Here is a 16,820-nt window from a genome sequence, read left to right on the forward strand (position 1 = left end):
TGTTTGTTGCAAAAGTGACTACCACCATCACTAATAAGACTTTTGGGCACTCCAAACCTAGTGAAGATGTGCTTTTTAAGGAATTGGAGGACGATCTGTGCATCACAGGTGGTTGTGGCTATGGCTTCCACCCACTTTGAGACATACTCCACTGCTACCAGGATGTATCTAAAAGAATAGGAAGGAGAAAAAGGCCCCATGAAATCAATTCCCCATAGATCGAACAATTCTAATTCTAAGATAAAGTTTTGAGGCATCTCATTCCTTCTTGTTAATCCTCATGCTTTCTGGCATTCATTACATTGGTGTACATATTCTCTGGCATCCTTGAAGATAGTTGGCCAATAGAAGCCACTCTGCAGTATTTTTGCGGCTGTTTTTTCTGGGCCAAAGTGTCCACCATAAGCTGAACCATGACAATGCCACAAGATGTCCCTCACTTCACTTTCAGGAATACACCTTCTGATCACTCCATCAGAGCATCTCTTGAATAAGAAGGGTTCATCCCATGAAAATTTCCTTGCTTCATTGATCAACTTCTTCACTTGCTGCTTAGAGAACTTTTGCGGTATCTTCCTTCCCACTTTGTAATTTGCTATGTTAGCAAACCAAGGTGCTTGCTGGATCTGCAGAAGGTGCTCATCTGGGAAGCTTTCATTTATGGGCTGGGATGCTTTTTGACTTGTTTCATGTGGTAGCCTTGACAGATGATCAGCGACCTGATTTTCAGTGCCCTTCCTATCTCTTATCTCAATGTCAAATTCTTGTAGGAGCAGTATCCACCTGATGAGTCTTGGTTTAGCATCCTGTTTTGACATCAAATACTTAAGTGCAGCATGATCAGTGTAAACCACAACTTTTGATCCTATCAGATATGATCTAAACTTATCAAATGCATAGACTACAGCTAGCAACTCTTTTTCTGTTGTAGTGTAATTTCTTTGGGCCTCATTCAACACTTTACTTGCATAATATATGACATGATGCAAATTTCCCTTCTTTTGCCCAAGTACAGCACCAATTGCAATATCACTTGCATCACACATGAGCTCAAAAGGTAATTCCCAATCTAGAGGTGTGATGATTGGTGCTGTTGTGAGATTATTTTTTAAAGTTTCAAATGCATGCTGGCAGTTTTCATCAAAAACAAAAGGGGTATCAAGCATTAACAGATTACTTAAAGGTTTGGCTATTTTTGAAAAGTCCTTGATAAACCTTCTGTAAAATCTGGCATGCCCCAAGAAACTTCTAACAGATTTCACATTAATTGGTGGAGGGAGTTTTTCTATAATCTCAACCTTTGCTTTATCAACCTCTATGATATGGTTGGTTCAATCAAGGGAAACATGAAAATCTACTCAATTAGCTTGCTTGTAGCTCAAGAAAGTGCATAATTCTAATGAAAACAAAAGAAAAAGACTAGTTAAAATAGGTTAGGATGACTTGTCATCAGTGATCAAGGTCTCGTGGGTGCTGGGAAACACGTAATGAGACAAGATCTGGGTCCATGCTCGAGCCTCTACAGTCAAATAACATGCAAGAATGCCCTTAGGTCGAGGTCTGAGGTGCCCTCGGGTCCAAAAATGTTTCTGGTTCGGCAATAACCCAGTGCATAGCATCCCAATCGAAAGTAGAATTAAACTCATCACACTGGCGAAGAGCCTCTTGGTAACCATCTACCTCATCCGGTATGGGTGGAACTCGGAGTACTTCTTGAATAGCTTTCTCGGAAACTGGAACTTGCTTCTGGCATATGAAGACAGTCTGAAGAGAAGATGAGAAGTAATTGGTATAGAACTCTACTACCCACGAGAGATTAGCTTCTTGTGGTCTCCTCATGAGAAAGCCCCATCCTTATCGCTCAATGTGAGGTATGATAAATTGAACTACATAACTCGGAGGGTTAAGAAGGGGTTCAGAATGATAATTCTATGCAATCACGATGTGGAACATGAGTTTGCAATAGCAGTTGGGAAACCGAGTGGAATCTCTCGCCGGGTTGTCCTTCTCTTGGTCATCAATCTTAATGATGCTTCGCGCCTTGTTTGGGAGAGGTTTGGCCTTGGGCGCGTGGTTCGCTTTGGCGGTGGCTTTTTGAGGTGCCCTTTTAGTAGGTGGCTTCTTCTGGGCTTTTTCCTTGTCCTTTTTTATGGCCATCTGAAAAAGGTATGGAAAAAGGAAGAAATTAAACTCAAAGAGACCACACTTGAACCTTAACATGCTAGTGAGAAAAAGTGCCACAAAAGAAAAGGTATCGTGCAAACATGACAGCTGTAACATGAAAGCAAGACAACCATTGAAACACGGAGCAATGCACTAGCATGGGATGCAAGAGTGAAAGAAGCATGCAAGTAAGGCATAAGAAGAATAAACTCAAGCATCTTGAATAACCCCAAGTGGCATATGGAAGACAGATAAAGAGTGCGAGAAAATCAATTATCCAATCTTACTCTAAGACAATAAGGCATGCAAAAAGAACAAAGGGGAGTTAGAGAAGGTTGAAATGCAAATTCTTGCAATATGACCTAAGGAAGCAAGTTATGGGTATGCACATATGAATGATACAGATGAAGTGCAATGAGCTCAATGTACAATAAGAAGGCAAGTGTATTGATACAAGAGCACCAATTTGAAAGCATATCGTCAAGATTGACTAAAAATGTGACAGGTGCAATTCAACAAACACTTGGTGTGCACATTTGAACCATAAGCATATTGAACAAATGCAAGAGTGCAATACCCCAAAATGACATAACCAACATCAAAACAACATCACATGATCACAACGAATTCAAAAGATAATAAATCAACCCATCAAAGGAAGAAGTAACTCAAATTTCAACATTCATAGAAAATGGCAAAGAAAACGAAGAATGCAAATAAACAAGAGAAAATTAAACAAAGTGCAACTAAGAAAATTAAGAGAAAATAAAGACATACAATTAAGAAAGAAATGCATAAAGTAAAGAAAAGAGAATGGAAAAGAATATGACCTTGAGAGGAGTAGAGAAGATGAGGTGCAAGTAAGGGAAAGGGAAAGGGAGAAGAGAGAGAGAAGATAAGAGAGAAAGAAGAGGAGAGAGAAAATGGGACCGCCGGAAGTGGTGGTCACCAGTGGGTGAAGTCGCTGGTGGTGGTGGGCGAGAGAAATGGTGAAGAGGGAAGGGGGAGAAGAAAGTAGAAGAATAAGAAGAAAGGAAGGAAGGAAAGTTGGAAACAGGGCGCGCTAGTTCATTATCTGCGTCACAAGATCGATGCGCGCACGCACGCCACGCGTACGCGTGGAATGAAGAAAAGGGGAGGGGGAGACACGTGAATGCCACCCACGCGTACGCATAGGTAGGGAAACAGGCAAGGGACGCGTACGTGTCACAGCGTGCGCAAGTGTGGAATGAATGCGCGTTTTGCGCAATGCTCGCGCAACTCTCGGGTGCCAAGTAGTAGGGGAACGCGTGTAAGGCGACCCACACGTACGCGTCGTGTGCGCGCACGTGTGGATATGCATGAGGACAAATGACGCGTGGGAGACCGGTGCGTGCACGCGTGATGAGGAGTTGCGCTTTGGGCTCAATGCTTGCACAATGCTCGCGCAACTCTCGGGTCAAATGTACCAAGAATGGCACGTAGACTAACCGACGCGTACGCGTCATGTGCGCGTACGCGTGGACAAGTTTGGGGGCAGGGGACGCGCGGGCGTGTTTCACGCGCACGCGTGAATTGACTTCTGCGCGTTGGCCATGCAACTCTCGGGTAAGATGCTCAGACTTGCAAAAATGCAAGCGACGCGCACGCGTCCTGCACTCTTACGCGTGCATCCCCTTTTTTTTTTCATACAACATAGAAAAAGGTATTTTAACACATTCCTAGCAGGTTCTCAAGCTATGTAGTCAAGAAAATAGTCACAAATTCATGCACTATCCAAAATAAAGCATTTTCTTTAACCATATCAATTCATCCATACCAAGATTAATGAAATCTATATGAATATCATAACAATTCAACAAAATCAACCAAAGCTAGCATTCCTAAACACCAAGAAATCACAAAATTCACAAGAATCTAAAACTAGAAGTAAGAAATTATAAACAAGGAAGATCTTACCACGGCGGGGTGTCTCCCACCAAGCACTTTTCTTTAACGTCCTTAAGTTGGATGGTCAGTCGCTTAAGCTTCTCCTCCTCTTGGTCCATCCGTAAGTAGGAACACCTCTAGCTCCTTTGAAGACTTGTAGCCATGGTACTTCTTCACTCTATGTCCATTCACCTTAAAAGTTGCATTGCTTCTAGGGTCAAACAATTCCACCACTCTATAGGGCTTTACCTCCTTCACATTGAAGGGTCCTTCCCATCTAGAACGGAGTTTGCCAGGCATGAATCTAAGCCTCGAGTTGTAGAGGAGAACTTCATCACCTTCTTGAAAGTCCTTTCTTCGGATATGGTGATCATGAAACACCTTAGTCTTTTCCTTGTAGATCCGGGCATTCTCATATGCTTCGTTCCTAAGACACTTGATGAACGAGAATTCTTGACGGTTTAGAATTTCATAAATGAAACCTCGTTGTAAAGTATAGTTTCCAAACCAATCAAGAATCCTTTCATGCAAAAATATTGGTTGTCACAAAGAACAAACCCCAAATAAGAAATAACCGGAGTATTTTGGACTCCGGGTCGTCTCACAAAGAGTTGCAATGAAATGTATGATTATTGGCTATGAGGGGACAAGGGGGTTTTGGTTGATAATTGGGCAAGAAAATAAAAAGACAAGAAAAATAAATTGAGCAAGTAAATAAGAGAAAGCAAGTAATAAAGAGAGACATTCATGGCAATGGATTGAGATCATAGGCTTTCTATCCTAGTCATGCAATGATTAATTCATCTTATTTTCATGACTCAAGATTGCCTAATTACTCTTTCCAAGCCAAGAATTCTCAAAATCTACTCTAAGGCCCAACCAAGCATTTTGTCAAACACTTGGTGGGTACAAATGGAAAGCATAGCAAAATAGCAAGGAAAGTAAATCTACACTACTCAATTGCAAGGAATTAAACAACAACAAATCAAATCAACAATAAAGGAACATGAATCATAAATTGCATTAAAGGAAAATGGAAGAACAAGAGTGTATCAACAACAAAGTAAGCAATTACAAGAATAAAATGCAAAATTAGAGAGAGGAAGAGTAGAGGAACAAGAAATTGTAAAGGAAAAGTAAATCAAAGCATGAACTAAACCTAGATCTAAGATGAAAATTAACTTAACCTAATTCTAGAGAGAAGAGGGAGCTTCTCTCTCTAGAAAACTAACTAAAGGTTCATGTTGGCTAAACTAATTACTCCCCCTTTGCCCAAGCTTGAATTCTGCATGAAATAGCTTCAGAAATGAGTTGGGTTGGGCCCAAAGTGGTTCAGAATTCGCTGGGGGCGAATTCACTTTAGTGGGCCATGGCAGAATCGGCACGCGTGCGCAAAGTGCGCGTGTGTGCCCCTCAGCGCAAAGTAACATATGGCAAATTTTATATCATTTTGAAGCCCCAAATGTTGCCCGAGCCATCAGTGAGATACCACTCTGGAAGAGCTAGAATTCTAACCTTGTGCCAGGACCTACGGGCCAAGGGACAGTCTCAGGTAGACAGTTTCTATGGGGCGTAGGCCTTCAACATCAGTCGGTTCGGACCTCCACTTAGTTTCACCCAAGCTTCATCCTGGTCATAGATAGATCACCTAGGTTCGGGTCCATAAGCAGTGACAATTGCCCTATGAAGACTCGCTTTCGCTACGGCTCCGGTGGTTTCCCTTAACCAAGCCACTGCCTATGAGTCGTCGGCTCATTCTTCAACAGGCACGCTTTCCAACGCAACTGAAACCGCCTCATTTGGACCTTTGTAGCTCAAGTTATGGTCGATTGAGTGCGAAGAGGTCGGGCTTGACAGCTTTCCGGTTCCTTCATTTCTTCATTTGTTCTCCCGCTTGCATGCTTTTCTCCTCACTTCTTCCATCCAATACTTGCCCTATGTACCTGAAATCACTTAACAAATACATCAAGGCATCGAATGGAATTAAAGTGAATTAAAATCACCAATTTAAGGGCCTAAAAATTATGTTTCACATTTAAGCACAAATCAAGGGAGAATTACAAAACCATGCTATTTCATTGAATAAATGTGAGAAAAGGTGATAAAATCCCCCAAAATAAGCACAAGATAAACCACAAAATCGGGGTTTATCAAATCTCCCCACACTTAAACTAAGCATGTCCTCATGCTAAAATCAAGAAAGAAGCAAAGGGACATCAACATTTATTCAATGCAAACTAACTATATGCAACCTATCTATATGCAATCTATCTACATGAATGCATCCACTTAGTCAAAATAAATCAATTTCCAAGAATACATATACAAGCACAAGGGCTAAGGTAATAGCAATCAAATTAACCCACAATTGAATTGAATCATTGAAAGATTTTACAAACTTGCAAGAAAAGATGATCATGGGTGGAAACATGTAATTGAGCGATCGAACCCTCACCGGATGTGTATCCGCTCTAGTCGCTCAAGTGTATGGGGTTGATTCACTCAATTCTCCCCTAATCATGCTTTCCAAAATTTGTTTTTCATCTAACAATCAACAATTACTTTATGCATGCATACAAATATCATGAGGTCTTTCCCATAGGTTGTAATGGGGCTAGGGTCAAGGTAGGATGCATATGGTTAAGTGAGCTAGAAATTTGAATCTTTGATTAACTTAAACTTTCCACCTAACCTATGACAACCTATACAATTCTAAACAAACCTAACTACCCATTCTTCACTTTTTCACACACTCATGCATTCTCTTTTTGATCACCACCACATGCATTGACTTTTATTGATCCTTGCTTTAGGGCATTTTGTCCCCTTTTTATTGCTTTTCTTTTTCTTTCTTTTCTATATATTTTCTCTTTTTTTTTCTTTTTATAAATACATATATATATTTTTTTTCTTTTCGTTTTTCTCATTTTTTTTTCAAACTAAAATGTATACAAGAACATCAATGCATATGGTTTACACATGATTAATACATGAGTATGTACCCAATTCCCATGATTTTTTTTTTTCAACAAAAACGTAAACACACTTTTATCTCTACCCAATGTTCCCAACTCTCCCAAAATCAAATGATAAGCACTCTCACTAGCCTAAGCTAATCAAAGATCCAAACAAGGGACATTTATTGTTTTTCACTTAGGCTTGTAATGTGCTACAATTAAGAACAAATGGGTTAAGCATAGGCTCAAAATTAGCTGACAATGGAAGATAAAAGGTAGGCTTATTTGGGTAAGTGAGCTATTTGAACAATGGCCTCAATCATATAAATGCATGTATACACAAAATAATGGACATAAAGAATCAAACAAATCAAAGATTACAATCATAGGAAGAGAATAATGCACACAAGAATGAAAATAAGTGGTTATATATGATGTAACCACACAATTAGGCTCAAATCTCACATGCTTGTGTTCTTAGCTCAAGAACATGATCCACAAAGTATATAATTCAAGCAAGTTCTAAAAAAAAATTTTTTTTTTCAATTGGGGCGCCCTATAGATAAAATCCTTGGAAAATATCATGATTTTGACTAAGCATAATATATACATATGCAAAATAAGAAAATGCAACTAAGAATCCTAAAATGAAATGCAAAAGTGTTGGGATTAGAAACTTGTCACCCAAAAACGCCGAGCGGTCGGACGACCTCCCCACACTTAAAAGTTTGCACCGTCCTCGGTGCATTAAATGAGTAAGGGGGTACGGCGACTTTCCGAGTTGCTACCTTCAGCTGGTAGGTCAACCGGTGTTGCGTGTTCTTCTCCCGCTTCCGTTTTTGCTTGTGGTGCATCAATCATGAAAAACAAAATAAACACCGTAAGATGAGAAAATACAAAAGCTAGGAGCGTGAATTGTTGGAATGAGGTAAATCACTAGAAATGAGTGAGTGAATTAGTGTGACAATAATGAAAAATAGTTGTGTGGGTTCTAAAATTGCATGCGGTTTAGAACTCACACTCTAATATTTAGAAACCATGTCACAATTATACAAAATAAAACATGCACTTCACTCATTCTAGTGTGCTTGAGATACTTTAAAAGACTTGTAGGCTAAAACAACCTAACAAGTAGTGAAGAAGTATAAAAGCATTCAAGCAAAAATCAAGCGATTGTGAAATTGGATAGTGCATGGACATTGATTAATGTGTAGGTAGACTTAGTGAACAAAATGGTGTAAAGAGCTCACACATCAAACAATGACACATATTGAAGTTGTTGCAACACCTAAGTGACATAGAGGTGGAACACATGGATGCTATGGAACTTAGGAAAAAGAAGATAGAAGTGGAAATCAATCACATAGCAAGCATGGCCCACAAAGCTTTACAAAGCTCAAAAATACGTCACTAGGTAAGCTTTCGATCCGATTTCACAATTCTAGAATCTCAATGCATGAAATAGGTGATGATCAATTAGAACAAGCATCCTAAAAAAAATGCATTGATAATGTACAATTGCCTAACAGTGGATGATGAATGCATGGTGGCCAAAACATGCAATTCAAAGAGTTAAGATGCATGAAGGCAGTGTAACATGTACTTGGTATTCAAAAGCATTAAACATGAAAAGTTCCGAACCAAGTAACCAAATATAACCTCAACAAAGAAATCCAACAATGACAATTAACAATAATGATGTTAAACTAACATCCTATTAGTAACAAGCAGCAGTAAATGGTAAACAAGATTAGTAATCCAACACTTATAATGGAAAACAAAAATTAAGCCAAATAACTAACTAAAAGAAATGGTGTTATATGGTGTTTGGTAGTGTTGGATGATGTTTGAAGGGTGGAAAGAAAATAAGAGAAGAGAAAAGAAGGAAAGAAATGGAAAGAGGAGAAGAAAAGAAAGTGAGTAAAACAGGGCAATCCACGCGTGCGCGTCATGTGCGCGTAAGCCCTAGCACTTTTGTTTATTGTCCTTAAGTTGGACTTATGGGGAGCTCTTCATCAAGGTGGCTTGTGCTTGAATCTATCCTTGAACATCCACCAATGCTTGGACTTCCATTGTGCTTCATAATTCAAAGTTAATAACTCCAAGCTTTGATGGAGTTCTTCACAAACCGTAGGCTCCCAAAGTTGATCTTCCTTGTGCGATCCGGGATCCCACACTTTGTTTTCACACCCGTCCTCGAGTTGATCATGGTGATTTCCTCCGGGTGGCAAGAGAGATGAATTCTCATAAAGGCACCAAACTATTCTCCTAGACCCATCCAATGGAGCACTAGTCCAACCCTTGCTCTTTGAAGCTTCAACCATAATGAGCCTAGACTTACAACGCCAACCACAAAACATTTTTCTTTTACGCTTCATCCCACAAAGCTCCCTAAGTTGGCCATCCGTTTCAAGCAAACCATATTCAAGTGGGATAATAAAGATAATAGAAATGAGTTTCACCCACTCAAATGAAGGTATAGATGGCAATCTAGGCAAAGGTGATTCCAAGGGTCTTGACAAGGCGTATTCAATTCCCATCCTCCTTTTTCTAAGTACTTCCACCTCTTCACAAGATCTCTTAATTTCAATCCTTTGTTCAACAATTTTATCTAAATATTTTCCCTTACTCAAATCACAAATGGGAGGACAAGAGAGATTTACCTCCACATTGCTTTCCATCTCCTTGGGAGAAAGTTCTTCATGCTCAAAGGATTCTTCACCACTAAGACTTGATGCTTCATCTTCATCACCAAGGGGACTCAATTCTTGCTCTATCCCATCCAATTCTTCACAAGAGATATGCCTTGGAGGTTGTGCACATTCCTCCTTAGCATCAAGTTCAATAATTTTGGAGTGGTTTCCTTCAATCTTAGACTCCCAAGGTGGTTCCGCATCTCCTAAGTCTTCAACCACTTCTTCCTCTTCTTCAATAATCTCTACTTCCTCCCCTTGTTGCATTTCTTGCTTTAATTCCTCTTCTTCACCTTGGAGCTTCAAGTTCACTCCCTCACTAAGCTTCTTGGTTGCTTCTCCACATTCCACAATGGAAGTTCCTTGATCACATAGGCTTAGGCGGGATGAGACTATGTTGCTAATGGCTTCTACCATGATAGCCGTTTTTGCTCTTAACTCCTCAAATTTCTTTTCATCCTCCTCGTGTCGCCTTAAGAGATGAGATTCAAGATCTCTCAATTCTAGCATGAAGGCTTCATCGAGAGGTGATGGTGGAAGAGAGGGTTCATTGTTTGAGGGAAGGGTATTGTAGTTGGAAGGTGGTTCTTCTTGGTAGGGTTGTGGTGGTTCAATATTTCCCATTCTTTCCATTTGTTGCACAAAACACTCCATGGTTGCTTGAAATTGATCCAATGTCTCCTTAAAATGATCCCTTGACTCTTGTTCTTCTTGGATATCATGAGTAGGATCATATGACTCTTGGATTGAAGGACATGAGTATTCTTCCATGGGAGGTTGTGGTGGAAAGTGGTATTCATCTTGTGGTTGGAAATTTTCATACATTGGAGGTGGTTTATCTTGAAAATGTTGATGTTGGAATGGTGGTGGCTCTATGTGTGGCTCATATGGCTCATATGATTGTTGGTGTGGTGGGTATGGATTAGGGTCATATGAAGATAGTTGGTAAGAAGGGGCTTGTGAGTATGGTTGAGGGCTATGTTGAGGATATGGCTCATAGGCATATGGTGGTGGTTCTTGAAAGTCACAAGGGGATTCACCATAGCCATTGGATTGGCATGCATCATAGAATGGCTCTTCTTCATAGTGCATTGGTGGAGGTTGTTGCCATGAGGATTGATCATATGCATATGGCTCCTCCCACCTTTGGTTATCCCATCCTTGATGCACATCTTCATTGAAGTTCCCATTTCCTACAACATAGTTGTAATCACACTCATAGCCAAAATGAGAATTCATAGTGAAAGAGAAAACAAAAACAAAAGCTAACAAGAAATAAAGAAAACTAAATCCTACAACTAGCAAAAATCAACAAACAAACCAAAAATAAAGCTATTCACAATATATACAATAACCAATAACATAACACCATTGCAACTCCCCGGCAACGGCGCCATTTTGATGAACGAGAATTCTTGACGGTTTAGAATTTCATAAATGAAACCTCGTTGTAAAGTATAGTTTCCAAACCAATCAAGAATCCTTTCATACAAAAATGTTGGTTGTCACAAAGAACAAACCCCAAATAAGAAATAACCGGAGTATTTTGGACTCCGGGTCGTCTCACAAAGAGTTGCAATGAAATGTATGATTATTGGCTATGAGGGGACAAGGGGGTTTTGGTTGATAATTGGGCAAGAAAATAAAAAGATAAGAAAAATAAATTTGTAAAGGAAAAGTAAATCAAAGCATGAACTAAACCTAGATCTAAGATGAAAATTAACCTAACCTAATTCTAGAGAGAAGAGGGAGCTTCTCTCTCTAGAAAACTAACTAAAGGCTCATGTTGGCTAAACTAATTGCTCCCCCTTTGCCCAAGCTTGAATTCTGCATGAAATAGCTTCAGAAATGAGTTGGGTTGGGCCCAAAGTGCTTCAGAATTTGCTGGGGGCGAATTCACTTTAGTGGGCCATGGCAGAATCGGCGCGCCGCGCAAAGTGCGCGTGCGCGCCCCTCAGCGCAAAGTAACATATGGCAAATTTTATATCATTTTGAAGCCCCGGATGTTAGCTTTCCAACGCAACTGAAACCGCCTCATTTGGATCTCTGTAGCTCAAGTTATGGTCGATTGAGTGCAAAGAGGTCGGGCTTGACAGCTTTCCGGTTCCTTCATTTCTTCATTTGTTCTCCCGCTTGCATGCTTTTCTCCTCACTTCTTCCATCCAATACTTGCCCTATGAACCTGAAATCACTTAACAAATACATCAAGACATCGAATGGAATTAAAGTGAAATAAAATCACCAATTTAAGGGCCTAAAAAGCATGTTTTCACATTTAAGCACAAATCAAGGGAGAATTACAAAACCATGCTATTTCATTGAATAAATGTGAGAAAAGGTGATAAAATCCCCCAAAATAAGCACAAGATAAACCACAAAATCGGGGTTTATCAACACTCAAGCTCCTCTAGTTGCAATTTTCGGGCTACACCCGCCTTGGTGAAATCCATGTTACACTGCTTTACTGCCCAATAGGCTTTATGCTCAATCTCCATCGGAAGGTGGCATGCCTTACCATAGACAATCCGGAAGGGACTCATCCCCAACGGAGTCTTGTAAGCCGTCCTATACGCCCATAGTGCATCTCCCAATCGAAAGCTCCAATCCTTCCTTTGTGGATTCACCAGTTTCTCCAAACTTCACTTAATCTCCCGGTTGGACACCTCTGCTTGTCCATTGGTTTGGGGGTGATAAGCAGTTGCAACCTTATGCAATACTCCATAGCGCTTGAGCAGTGCCTCTACTTTCCTATTGCAAAAGTGGGAACCTTGGTTGCTCATGATTGCTCGTGTAGCGGCATACAATGTTATTTCTAATGAAAGAAATCACGGTATTAGTGTCATCAAGGCGGGTAAGTATCGCTTCCACCCACTTTGATACGTAGTCAACCGCCAACAGAATATATAGATACCCACTTGAGTTGGAAAATGGCCTCATAAAGTCTATGCCCCATACATCAAAGATCTCACAAAACAACATCGGTTGTTGAGGCATTTCATCCCTTTGGGACGCATTTCCCGACTTCTGACATTGGTGGCACAACACACAGAATCGGTTAGCATCCTTGAATAAGGTTGGCCACCAGAATCCACAATCCAACACCTTTTTAGCTGTCCGTTGTGGGCCAAAGTGGCCACCACACTCAAATGAATGGTATGCTTCAATAATGGGTTGGATTTCTGATGAGCGGATAATTTATACGCTTTTTGGCATTATTTTTACATAGTTTTCAGTATAATTTAGTTAGTTTTTAGTGTATTTTTATTGGTTTTTAATTAAAATTTACATTTCTAGACTTTACTATGAGTTTGTGTATTTTTCTGTGATTTCAGGTATTTTCTTGCTGAAATTGAGGGACTTGAGCAAAAATCAGATTCAGAGGTTGAAGAAGGACTGCAGATGCTGTTGGATTCTGACCTCCGTGCACTCAAAGTGAATTTTCTGGAGCTACAGAACTCCAAATGGCGCGCTCTCAATTGCTTTGGAACGTTGACATCCAGGGCTTTCCAGCAATATATAATAGTCCATACTTTGATTAAGGATAGATGATGTAAACTGGCGTTGAACGCCAGTTCCATGCTGCATTCTGGAGTTAAACGCCAGAAACAGGTTGCAAAGTGGAGTTAAACGCCAGAAATAGGTTACAAACTGGCATTCAACTCCAAGAAAGACCTCTACACGTGTAAAGCTCAATGCTCAGCCCAAGCACACACCATGTGGGCGAAAGTGGATTTCTGCATCATTTACTCATTTCTGTAAACCCTAGTAACTAGTTTAGTATAAATAAGACTTTTTACTATCTTTGTAAGGGATCTTTGATTAGTTTTATGCTATCTTAGACTTTCATGGGGGCTGGCCATTCGGCCATGCCTGGACCATTATCACTTATGTATTTTCAACGGTAGAGTTTCTACACACCATAGATTAAGGTGTGGAGCTCTGCTGTTCCTCATGAATTAATACAAGTACTACTGTTTTTCTATTCAATTCAAGCTTATTCTTTCTCTAAGATATCCATTCGCACCCAAGAACATGATGAATGTGATGATTAGATGACGCTCATCATCATTCTCACCTATGAACGCGTGCCTGAAAAACACTTCCGTTCTACATGCAAACAAGCTAGAATGAGTATCTCTTAGATATCTAATACAGAGGACCGAGTTAAGTATCTCTATCCTATTTTAATTATCTTTTAGTACACTATAATCTCTTAATACATTTGAATCCGCCTGACTAAGATTTACAAGGTGATCATAGCTTGCTTCAAGCCGACAATCTCCATGGGATCGACCCTTACTCACGTAAGGTTTATTACTTGGACGACCCAGTGCACTTGCTGGTCAGCTGTGCGAAGTTGTGACAAAGAATTAAGATTATGAACGTGCGTATAAAGTTTTCAGCGCCGTTACCAAGGAATGGAACCGTCACGATTTCTGCGCACCAAATTTTTGGCGCCGTTGCCGGGGATTGTTCGAGTTTGGACAACTGACGGTTCATCTTGTTGCTCAGATTAGGTAACTTTATTTTAATTTTAACCTTTTTGTTTTTATTATTCTTATTTTTGAAAAAAATCAAAATTTTTTCTTTTTTTTGTTTTTCCCAATTAATTTTCGAAAAATACAAAAAAAATTTACAAAATCATAAAACCAAAAATATTTTGTGTTTCTTGTTTGAGTCTAGAGTCAAGTTTTAAGTTTGGTGTCAATTGCATTTTTTTAATTTTCTAAAAAATTATTTTTGAAAATTTCATGCATTGCATTCTTCATGATCTTCAAGTTGTTCTTGGCCAATCTTCTTGTTTGATCTTCATATTTTCTTGTTTTGTGTCTTTTCTTGTTTTTCATATGCATTTTCACTTTGTTAATGTCTAAAGAATAAAAAATGTTTAAGTTTGGTGTCTTGCATGTTTTCTTTTCTTGAAGATTTTTCAAAAATAAGTTCTTGGTGTTCATCTTGACATTCATAGTGTTCTTGCATGCATCACATGTTTTGATCCAAAATTTTCATGCATTGAGTCTTTGGGTTGTTTTTCTCTTTCTTCATTGAAAATTCAAAAATCAAAAAATATCTTTCTCTTATTTCACTCATAATTTTCGAAAATTTGATTTGATTTAGTAAAAAATTTTTAAAATTTAGTTATTTCTTATAAGTCAAATCAAATTTTCAATTTAAAAATCTTATCTTTTTCAAATCTTTTTCAAAAAATCAAATCTTTTTCATTTTTCTTTTATAATTTTCGAAAATTCCAAAATGATTTTCAAAAATCTTTTTCTTATTTTGTTTCATAATTTCAAATCTTTACTAACAATTAATGTGATTGATTAAAAAAAAATTAAGTTTGTTACTTGCCTAGTAAGAAAGGTTCAATCTTTAAACTCTAGAATCATATCTTTTTAGTTTCTTGTTAGTCAAGTAATCAACTTTAATTTTCAAAATCAAATCTTTTTAAATTTCTTTTTCAAATCTTTTTCAAATTAAGTTTCAATCACATCTTTTTCAAAAATCAATTTCAAAATCTTTTCTAACTTCCTTTCGAACTTCTTACCTTTTTAAAATTGATTTTCAAATTTTTTTCAATCAATCCTATCTTTTTGTTTCAATCATATCTTTTTCAAAACTACCTAACTAATTCTCTCTCTCTAATTTTTGAAAATCCTTTCTCCCTTTTTTAAATTTCTTTTTTTATTAACTAATTGTTTTAATTTTTAATTTAATTTGATTTCAATTTTAATTTTCGAAATTTAACTTTAATTTTTATTTTTAATTTAATTAATTTTCGAAATCCCCTCCCTCTCATCTCCTTCTAATTATTTATTTATTTACTAGCACTTCTCTTCATCTCAAAATTCGAATCCTCTCTTCCTCTTGGTGTTCGAATTTCTCTTCTTCTATTCTTCTATTCTTATACTCACATACAGGAATCTCTATACTGTGACATAGAGGATTCTATATTTTTTTTTCTGTTTTCTTCTTTTTCATATGAGCAGGAACAAGGATAAGAACATTCTTGTTGAAGCTGATCCTGAACCTGAAAGGACTCTGAAGAGGAAGCTAAGGGAAGCCAAAGCATAACTCTCTGGAGAAAATGTGATACTGTTAAGACCAATGGGGTTGATCCCGAGGTCTACAGGCTTATGCTTTTCCCATTTGCTGTAAGAGACAGAGCTAGAATATGGTTGGACTCTCAACCTAAGGATAGCCTGAACTCTTGGGATAAGCTGGTCACGGCTTTCTTAGCCAAGTTCTTTCCTCCTCAAAACCTTAGTAAGCTTAGAGTGGATGTTCAAACCTTCAGATAAAAGGAAGGCGAATCTCTCTATGAAGCTTGGGAGAGATACAAGGAACTGACCAAAAAGTGTCCTTCTGACATGTTTTCAGAATGGACCATCCTGGATATATTCTATGATGGTCTGTCTGAGTTATCAAAGATGTCACTGGACCATTCTGCAGGTGGATCCATTCACCTAAAGAAAACGCCTGCAGAAGCTCAAGAACTTATTGACATGGTTGCAAACAACCAGTTCATGTACACTTCTAAAAGGAATCTTGTGAATAATGGGACGCCTATGAGGAAGGGAGTTCTTGAAATTGATACTTTGAATGCCATGTTGGCTCAGAATAAAATATTGACTTAGCAAGTCAATATGATCTCTCAGAGTCTGAATGGATTGAAGGAATCATCCAACAGTACTAAAGAGGCATCTTCTGAAGAAGAAGCTTATGATCCTGAGAACCCTGCAATAGCAGAGGTGAATCACATGGGTGAACCTTATGGAATTACCTATAATCCCTCATGGAGGAATCATCCAAATTTCTCATGGAAGGATCAACAAAAGCCTCAACAAGGCTTTAATAATGGTGGAAGAAACAGGTTTAGCAATAGCAAGCCCTTTCCATCATCCACTCAGCAACAGACAGAGAGTTCTGAGCAGAATCCATCTAGCTTAGCAAATATAGTCTCTGATCTATCTAAGGCCACTTTAAGTTTCATGAATGAAACAAGGTCCTCCATTAGAAATTTGGAGGCACAAGTGGGCCAGCTGAGTAAATGAGTCACTGAAACTCCTCCTAGTACTCTCCCAAGCAATACAGAAGA

At 38.7% G+C, this 16,820-nt stretch overlaps 1 long non-coding RNA gene across 1 annotated transcript in view; it reads right to left on the reverse strand.

Annotated features, from left to right (window-relative positions):
- The window catches only part of LOC110262886, an 11,395-nt gene extending 5,547 nt beyond the window's left edge, over positions 1 to 5,848 (reverse strand). The window contains exons 1-2 of the long non-coding RNA XR_002347899.1: positions 5,689 to 5,848; positions 855 to 856 (exon numbers count right to left, since the gene is read on the reverse strand). This is a non-coding gene — a long non-coding RNA (uncharacterized LOC110262886). The remainder of the gene's footprint in view (positions 1 to 854; positions 857 to 5,688) is intronic.

This window comes from Arachis ipaensis, chromosome B05 (assembly GCF_000816755.2).
Source record: "Arachis ipaensis cultivar K30076 chromosome B05, Araip1.1, whole genome shotgun sequence".
Lineage (NCBI taxonomy): Eukaryota > Viridiplantae > Streptophyta > Magnoliopsida > Fabales > Fabaceae > Arachis > Arachis ipaensis.